Source organism: Larus michahellis, chromosome 1 (genome assembly GCF_964199755.1).
Source record: "Larus michahellis chromosome 1, bLarMic1.1, whole genome shotgun sequence".
Lineage (NCBI taxonomy): Eukaryota > Metazoa > Chordata > Aves > Charadriiformes > Laridae > Larus > Larus michahellis.
The window spans coordinates 15,821,000-15,829,892 of NC_133896.1; positions in this window are offsets into that span (position 1 = coordinate 15,821,000).

An 8,893-nucleotide genomic window follows, 5' to 3' on the forward strand; every position below is an offset into this window, starting at 1 on the left:
TGCTACTTGAAGATGCTTTAAGGAGGGTATTTAATTTTCTTTCAATGATCTGGATGAGGGGATTGAGTGCACCCTCAGTAAGTTCGCAGGTGACACCAAACTAGGTGGGAGAGTTGATCTGCTTGAGGGTAGGAAGGCTCTCCAGAGGGACCTGGACAGGCTGGATCGATGGGCCAAGGCCAACTGTATGAGGTTTAATAAGGCCAAGTGCCGGGTCCTGCATTTCAGTCACAACAACCCCAAGCAACGCTACAGGCTTGGGGAAGAGTGGCTGGAAAGCTGCCCGGCAGAAAAGGCCCTGGGGGTGCTGGTGGACGGGCAGCTTAACATGAGCCAGCAGTGTGCCCAGGTGGCCAAGAGGGCCAACAGCATTCTGGCTTGTATCAGGAATAGCGTGGCCAGCAGGAGTAGGGAAGTGATGGTGCCTCTGTACTCGGCACTGGTGAGGCCTCACCTCGAGTGCTGTGTTCAGTTCTGGGCCCCTCTGTACAAGAGGGACACTGAAGTGCTGGAGCGTGTCCAGAGGAGAGCTACCAGGCTGGTGAGGGGTCTGGAGACCAGGTCATGTGAGGAGAGGCTGAGGGAGCTGGGCATGTTTAGCTTGGAGAAGAGGAGGCTGAGGGGAGACCTCATTGCCCTCTACACCTACCTGAAAGGAGGTTGTACAGAGGGGGGTGTTGGCCTCTTCTCCCAGGTGAATAGTGACAGGACCAGAGGAAATGGTCTGAAGCTGCGGCAGGGGAGGTTTAGGTTAGATCTTAGGAAGAATTACTTTACTGCAAGAGTGGTCAGGCACTGGAACAGCCTGCCCAGGGAGGTGGTTGAGTCACCATCCCTAGAGGTGTTTAAGAAACATCTAGATGTGGCACTTCAGGGCATGTTCTGAAGGGCAGAGATTGTAGGTTGTTGGGGGTTTTTTGGGTTTTTTGATGTTTTTTGTTTTGTTTTGTTTTTTTGGGTTTTTGTGTGTGTGTGCATATGGTTGGACTTGATGATCTAAAAGGTCCTTTCCAACCATGAAGATTCTATGATTCTATGATTCTTTCTTATTCTATTGTAATTAGCGGAATGATGCAGGGTTGTTTAGATACCTTATTTAAACATTTCTGTCTCCTCATACATTGTTGTGATTTGGGTAAAATCCTTTTGGTCCTTGGAGGAACATCTGACATTCACTCAGTCAAGAAGAAGGAGCAGTTAAATGACTCTTTATTTGGGAAAGGCTCATCGGGAAAGGCTCATCAGAAGAGGCTACCACTGAAGTATGGACTTGATGTCAGTGCCAGGCAAGAATTGTGCCATCAAGCCACTGCATTTCCTAGCAACAGGGCTGCAATGAGGACGACCCCAGCACTGGGGTTGGCAACATCACCCACATCCTTGGGAAGTGCTAGAAAACACCAGTAAACAGGAGCAGGAAAAGCCACAGACACAGGCAGGGCTGGAACAAGGTATAGAAAGAAATTTAGTTTGTTTCAATGAGACTTACTCTTGGCCAAGCCCTGTGCACTGCTACTTCACATCTAAGTTTCTTCTCCCCTGCACAGTCCAACAGGCAGTTTTTAATTCAGCCTTCTAAAGACCCATATGAGCTCTTCCTTTCATTTCTTTTAATGTTTTTCTCTTTTCCAGTCTTCTGCAGCTTTGCAAATCCTTCAAGATACCATCAGCTCCTTGCTGGAGCTTCAGGAAAGCTGAGACATTCCAGCGATGGATACGAGGAACCATGCAGGTCTATGGGAACACGATGCAGAGATGGTCCAAGGCCTATTTACAGAGCTAGCTTGGATCCAATTATGCTTATTTTGGACTCATGTTAGATGGGGCTTTTTAGATGGGCATACCAAGTGGGCTTGAGATGACTCATACCACTTTCCTCACACCACACTTAAGCTGATGATTCTCCGGGAGCTCAGCAGGGAATATGATACAGGTACATGCGCACACAGTCAGCTCATGTCCAGCCGGGCTTCTGAGGGAAGGCCCTAGCTTTGTCCTGAATGGACGTTATTGGACTATTTCCAGACCCAGCCTGACCCTGGAGATTCCCAGCTTTATTCATGTGGTGCTTGTGCTAATGAGCCATGTCAGACCTAAGCTATCTCTGCATCTGTGGCACAGATAATCTCCAAACCAGATAATTCAACCACAGATGCCTGAGAGCTGGTTTTAGCTGCAAACACCTCAGTGATTGCTTCAGCCATATCCCTAAGTACTCTCGGGTGATTTTCATTAGACCCAACCAAGCTGAAAACATCTAATTGAAGGAATACTCCCTAATCTGTTCCTTCTCTTCTAGTCTGAGTTCTTCCCCTTTCAACACTGCTGTTAATTGCATTAAACATCTGATAGCAGTTAATCTTTTTAGTGAAGGTGGATGCAGAAAAAAAAAGAAGTATTAAGTAACTTGAGTGATCATGGAAGTCCTGATGGAATGTGGACTTCCTTTCAAAGGCGTGGTTGCAGCGGCCAGATCTACCAGTCTTTATACAGGCAAAAGTAATCTGGTACTTGCTGTGAAAATGCATCCTGCCTTCTGAGTGATTCCTTCTTGGAAAGAGGAAGCCAAAGCACCACTTTGCCAAAGCAGTATAGGACCATGGGACTGTCTGCACAAACCATCGCTGAAGTCTGAGAAGGAAGGAGGGCGCAAAGAAAACACGCAATGGACAGCTGTGAAATCCTGAGCTCACTGTCTTCTCAGATCATTCTTTCACCCATAGGTGGAGCATAAAGGAAGAAGCAGCAGGTGTTAGAAAGAGAAAACAGCTATAAACACAATGCAAACTCAGTATTTGGTAACTTCCCTGCCTTCCACTCTCCGTCTCCTGTGTCCTATCTGCTGGTCTTCAGCCCATTCAGTTGTGACAGCACAACCATTTGCAGGACTGTATTTTGAACTGGATTAGGGACCTGATCTGATTAAAAAAAAAAAATCCTGCCAAGAAATGTCAGTTCTGTGATGGGAACGAGCGATTGTGAGAATAATTGAAACCAGCATTGCCACTGAACACATTGCGTTAGGACACCACAGCCCCAGCTCCACGCCAGCCTGGCCAGGCTGCTCTGCGTTGTTCTGATTTACAAAAGAATCTGCCGTTAGAAGCGGGATTTGTTTTTTATTTGTTTTGTTTTAAATAACTGAGTACTGATGTCCTCCAGTCACAACAAATATCGTGGCTGTCTTATTCAGTGCTCATGTTTGTCACATTTTGTCATGAAAATGAAATTCAAAGACAGAAAACGGTGCTAGAAATGGCTGAGAGGTGAAAGTATGTATCAGCAGTTGCAGGGTGCAAAACATTAAGGAAGGTTCCAATTACAGTAAAACAAAGCCTTACAAACCCACCAAAGTCACAGGAAAAGCTATACTTAAAATAAAATAAAATAAAAAAACCAACAACAACAGAAAAAAGCCAACCAAAATGAAATCGCTTCTCTTTGGCAAAACTACACATGGCTGCATGCCAGAGGAGGTGCACGCCCACCCATGGCACAAGGGCTGAGGCTCCTGCCAGCAAGGCTTTCAGGGCAAAGTACGTCTTACGTGTTCTCGTGCTCCCAACCAGCAACATAAAAGGGTGGAGTTGCTCCCATTTTTTCTGAGGTTTTTCTTCTTGTCCATAGCAGAGGTTGAAATTTTCAAGCTACATCAATACCACTACGTTTAACAGCACCAGGGACATCCCTCAGCACTCTCCATCCTCTGCACCACGAAATTCTTAGCACAAGTCTTGGCACGTTTTGACCTGTGCCAAGTACCTCTCTCCCACACAGTTTCTGGGTAGGGTTCAGGAGCACCATGGGCCAGGGGCTGCTCCCAGCACCAGTTTCCGTGTGGTCACCCTGTTTTGGAGAGTAAGACAGTTTAATGCCATGGATGCAGGCTGCTCCTTGCCAACTGGCCTCAGCGCCAGGGAATGGCCCCAGGCACATTTAATTTGCTAGTATAGACACAGCTTCAGTTTCTTCGTGCTGTGGTTCCTCTCTCCCTCATTGGTGCTTTAAAACCTTTTTGGTAACAGTTTGGTTGTGAGCTGATAGGTACTTTAGACGGCAATTTATGGACTTAGCAGAATCCATTGTTTTATTTTCCTAGAATGAGTCCACTGTAAATATTAAGGTGTCTGAAGCTTTACATCCACCTCCTGCAGAGCTGGGGTAGCTGCTAGCAATGGGCACCCAAGCTGAGTGTTTAGGATAGGCAAGAGGCAAATCCTCTGCTTGCAAATACTTCTTATCTTGCGCTAAAGTCCAGAGATTCACCTGAGCTGGCGCTTCGTGGAAGAAACCAAGCATTTTTTGGCAACTCAAAAGCACAGTGGCAAGCCATGATCTTAATTTGCTAAGACTGTCCTGGTTTAGGGAGTTGCCCTAATGAAACTGTCATCTCAAGAGGAGAAGCAGGAGTCAGCCCCAAATGTCCCATAATTTCTGCGCTTAAGGGCTCTGCCTGCATTTTGTCCTCAATTCCCCACCAGCACTGCTGTATAGCACAGTCAAGCCAGCTGTGTGTTGGAGAGCCGGGGAAATACTAATGCCAAATTTAACATGCAGCTCATGTGCCTTTAAATAGCAGCAAGAGCCGAGCCAAGCCATCCACTGCAGCAATTTCTGGACATATGCACGGAGCCCCCCTCCTCCCCTGCGCCCTCCCAGCCCCGAGCCGCGAGCGCACACGAGCTGTGCGGAGGGGCCGGGGATTGGTGCGGCAGCCTGTCATTTCACAGTCACCCCACTGACGTCTCCTCTGCGCTGTTGACTTGATCCCGTTTGTAGCCAATGTAATTACAACATGGAGAATCAACAACTGTTAACGATTTAGGTTAAACGTAATTTAATGCCCCGAGATTACCGCACTTAGATGAGATTTCGCTTCACGTGAACCATGCAGAGAATGTGAAGAGCCTGCATACTTCTGCTAAAGTAATTCTGGACAAAGGAAAGATTGACACTGGCTTCCTCAGACTCTATTAAATGCTTCAGTGACTTTGGCATGAGTTGCTAATCTGTCATTGCTCTTGGAATTCCACACGTGAGAACGGGATCTGTCTGAGAGCAGAGGTTCAAAATCCATTCTTCTTTGGGGGAGAGTGTCCATATATCTCAAAGAAGGAAAGCTCAAAATCCCTGATCATCTCTAAGGGTTTCCTGATTCCCTTGAAGAGACTATGCCTAATATTTCACTTGCAGTGCCGTTGTATCCATAAACCGTGGAAGATAGCGTGAAATGTTGCTGTTATAAGCTCTAAGAAGTAGTCACACAAGCCTAGAAACTCAAAGAGTCCATCGCAAAGTGCTCCTGTGCTACTGGGACAGCTGCCAAGCAAGGCATACAGATTGCTGTTGCTGAGCTTTTGAAGGATGAGAAAATGCTTGACAGAGCAGACACTCCCCCAGAGCACCCAGAGAGGTTGGTCAGCACGGCTGTTACCTTTGGTAGCCACTTTCTAAGTGGAACTGTGCTAGATCCTGGTCGCAGAAGTCAGGGCCAGATCCTGAACACACATTTTAATAGAGGTTTCCAGCTCTGTACATTAATCCAAGAGAAGGTTTCCTAACAAGGGATTATAGCTTTAGACCTCATTTGACTTCTCCCCAAATGCAGAATAGCCATAGCTTCTCAAGACTTCCACGCTTCCACTGCCTTACTAGGAATGCAAATATTTGTAAATGAAATTGCCAGCTCTTCTCTAATTCTTAAGGAACTCAGCAAAAAATAGCCTCAAGTCCCGCAAACTTTTGTGATTTGGTGACAATGAGCCCTTTTTTTTATCTTTAGTACTGAAAGTAAAGGCGTATCTGACACACTGATGTATTTTTATGAAGTTATTTATGAGCTTGACTTTGATAGGATCTATTAACCCACACCTCTGTGCTCCTGAGCAGTTGCTTCGATGACAGCATTTGGATTTACTGGCAGCAGCTTGTTGGCTTGTTGGGTCACAGCATGTAACAAATGGAGGAGCTTCTGCATTCTGTGTCTTAGTGTCCAAAAGTCAGTGCTTACTATGGTCTTACTGACTCCTGTAACTACACAAGGGTTTAGGAGTAGGCGCACAGTGTTTGTAAAGCATTTTGCTCTTGGGTGGCATGGGGTACCTGTTTTCCAGGAGCCTGTTGCAAGGGCACTGCCCTCCACCATGGTCTCCAAGAGGTTTCCAAGCCAGCTTTGACTTGCACTAGCTGGGATCAGTATGGTAACTTTCTTGATGGTGTTCTGACAAGAATCTCAGTCCTTGCATGGAGGTTTTCAGCAAAGGGCAGAGGTCTAAAGGCCTAAGAACCAGCGTCTGTGGCTGACACATAATGAAAAAAAAAAAGGTTCTGGCTATAAGTAAAAAAGTAATTAACTAATTGCACAAAGAAGAAAGCCATCATTATCCTGTGACATGAGGCAAAGATCAGTTATCTAGAGTGCTTTCTAGCCAGTATTATCAATAGTTTTCATAGCTCATATAGTTTAATACCTATTAAAACTGCTCCGATAAGTTGTAGTATTTTAATATTAGTAAAAAACAGAGGTGAGCATTCCACACTTGGTGATTTACAAATGTCCATCACAATAATATCACTTGGTTTATTCACAAAGGTATAAAATTGCATAAAATATGTTGCTTGAGCAGAGTCTCTGAGTTCCTATTTTACATGTAAAACGGATCAGTGCTTCTGATGGTAGTTCACAGAAGCAAGAAAAAAAAAAGACCTTTGATCAACAGTCTGTCACGTGGCTCTCTGGAATGATAAGAATAGCAGTAATTTATACATTTCAAGTATTTCGTATTTAGAGCAAGATTAATCTCTCCACTCTTAACTGCAGGATTTGTAGTGTGGTGATGGATTTAATGATATGGTCACATAGGCTATTGAAATTACTACTATTCTGGTTAGAAGTGGTCACCCAAAGTCAATGGCTCAGTCATGTAATGGGAAGCATCACGGGATGGTTGCCAGCTTCTTCCCCTTCAGACGGGTTTTCAATCTGGAAGGACTTTCCAATGACATAGACTAGACCTGGAGACCTGTCAGAAGCAGATTCACTGATAAGGCTGAGAATGTGTCAGGACTTTCCAAAGGAAGGAAGGAGCAGTGAATCACTGCAAGCACACACAAAAAAAAAAACAAAAAAAACAAAGAGAAAGATATGTTATGTCGATGTGGATCATGGACTACTACTATTGTGCACTAAATGGACCCCCAGCTGAAACAAACCTGAACCTGGCAACATAAGTAAGATAAAAAATATGGATATTCACACAAAGTAGCTAAGGTGAACTGAAAGCTTCCAACAGCAAACTACAGAGCTATAAAGACTGTCAGCAAGAAAAATAAGTGCACATACACTCAAAGCAAGTGATATGAAGAATGAAACTACGTCAGGGATCAGGGTCTAAAATTCACCTCAAAGGAAAGGAGGAAATTCACGATGACAGAATTGCCTAAGAAAAATTTAAGTGATTGAAACAACTGGAGGTAAATTATGCTCCTGTCCAAAAAGGGCCTTTGTACAATTACTATGAAGAGAAGCCACAGTGCCACTAAGTAGAGCTAGCTGGTTTCCTTCCTAGTTCTTCGTTCATTGGCTATACGTTCACGTCGCATAATACTAGTGAACAAATAAATTAATGGCAATTAGTACCATTACAGTCAGTGATTGTAGGAGAGCATTTGACAATGATGCTGCTATAGCAATCATTTATATTTTCCAAAATCTTTCACAGTACACTGGTAATTAAATGAGTGCTTTGATGTCAGTCCTGGCATAGGCGAAGGTACATCATCTCCCTGCAATGTCTCGCACTGCTGTGTAACAAATATGTGGCACAGAGACTGGAGTCCCAGGGGTGTTTGGCAGTCTCTGTTTGCTGGGGATATCTATTCATCAGCAGATGAGATACAACAAAAGACAAACAGCTTAGTCAGAACAGCAAAACAATAAGGTCTTATAATCAACAGGTCAAAAAACAAAGGCTATGAAAATAAATATGACCTTACGTGGCATCGCTGTTCTAGAAGGAGTAACTGCAAGCATTGTTGTCACATTTATTTACCCAGGCAGTATATCTCACAGCCCCAGTGACTCTATCTGTGGTGCAGGGCTCAGATGGGCAAGGGAAGGACTGCTGGTGAGAATACAGTCTAACATAAATAACGTCTTCACTAAACTGTGGATCAGGGAGAGGCAGTAGGTTTATCAAGCACTGTTTAAACAACTTTCAGTTGGAGATCTGTATCAGATATTAATAATAAAATTATGAGATAAAGAACAATGACAATTTAAGGTGTATACAATTACCAATAGCTGACAAAAAGTAGAGATAAAGAAGGTAGAATATGTTGGCCATATCAAGACAGTACTGAACAATAGACTTAGTGACCCGAGGGCCAGAGGAGAAGATGTTGACTTGAGGAATGACTTTGCAGGATGTGAAGGACTGAAGAAGTGACCTTGCAGATTAGCAGAGGGATCAAATTAAAAGCATTGCTCTACGATAGGATTAGTTTTAGGCAAATGACCTCTGCCTTATGTCCCAGCACATGTGAGGGGTGGATTGCCTTAGAGCACCTTGGTATGCTGAAGTTTTCTTTGTATAGAAACCAGGCATATGGTCTTCCTACATTGTCAAGACAATGGCTATATTCATGCTGTCTACTGTAGGCAGCCTGGAGTTTGCTCTCATGACCAGTTTTCCCTGCTTTACACATTACAAGACTGTAAACCTGTCAATGGTTGCTTTGGGCATCTCAGTTTCAGCATAACCACGAGTGGTGAGTTGACCTTGGCTGGATGCCGGGTGCCCATCAAGCTGCTCTATCACTCCCCCTCCTCAGCTGGACAGGGGGAGAAAAAATATGATGAAAGGCTCGTGGGTTGAGATAGGGCAGAGAGAGA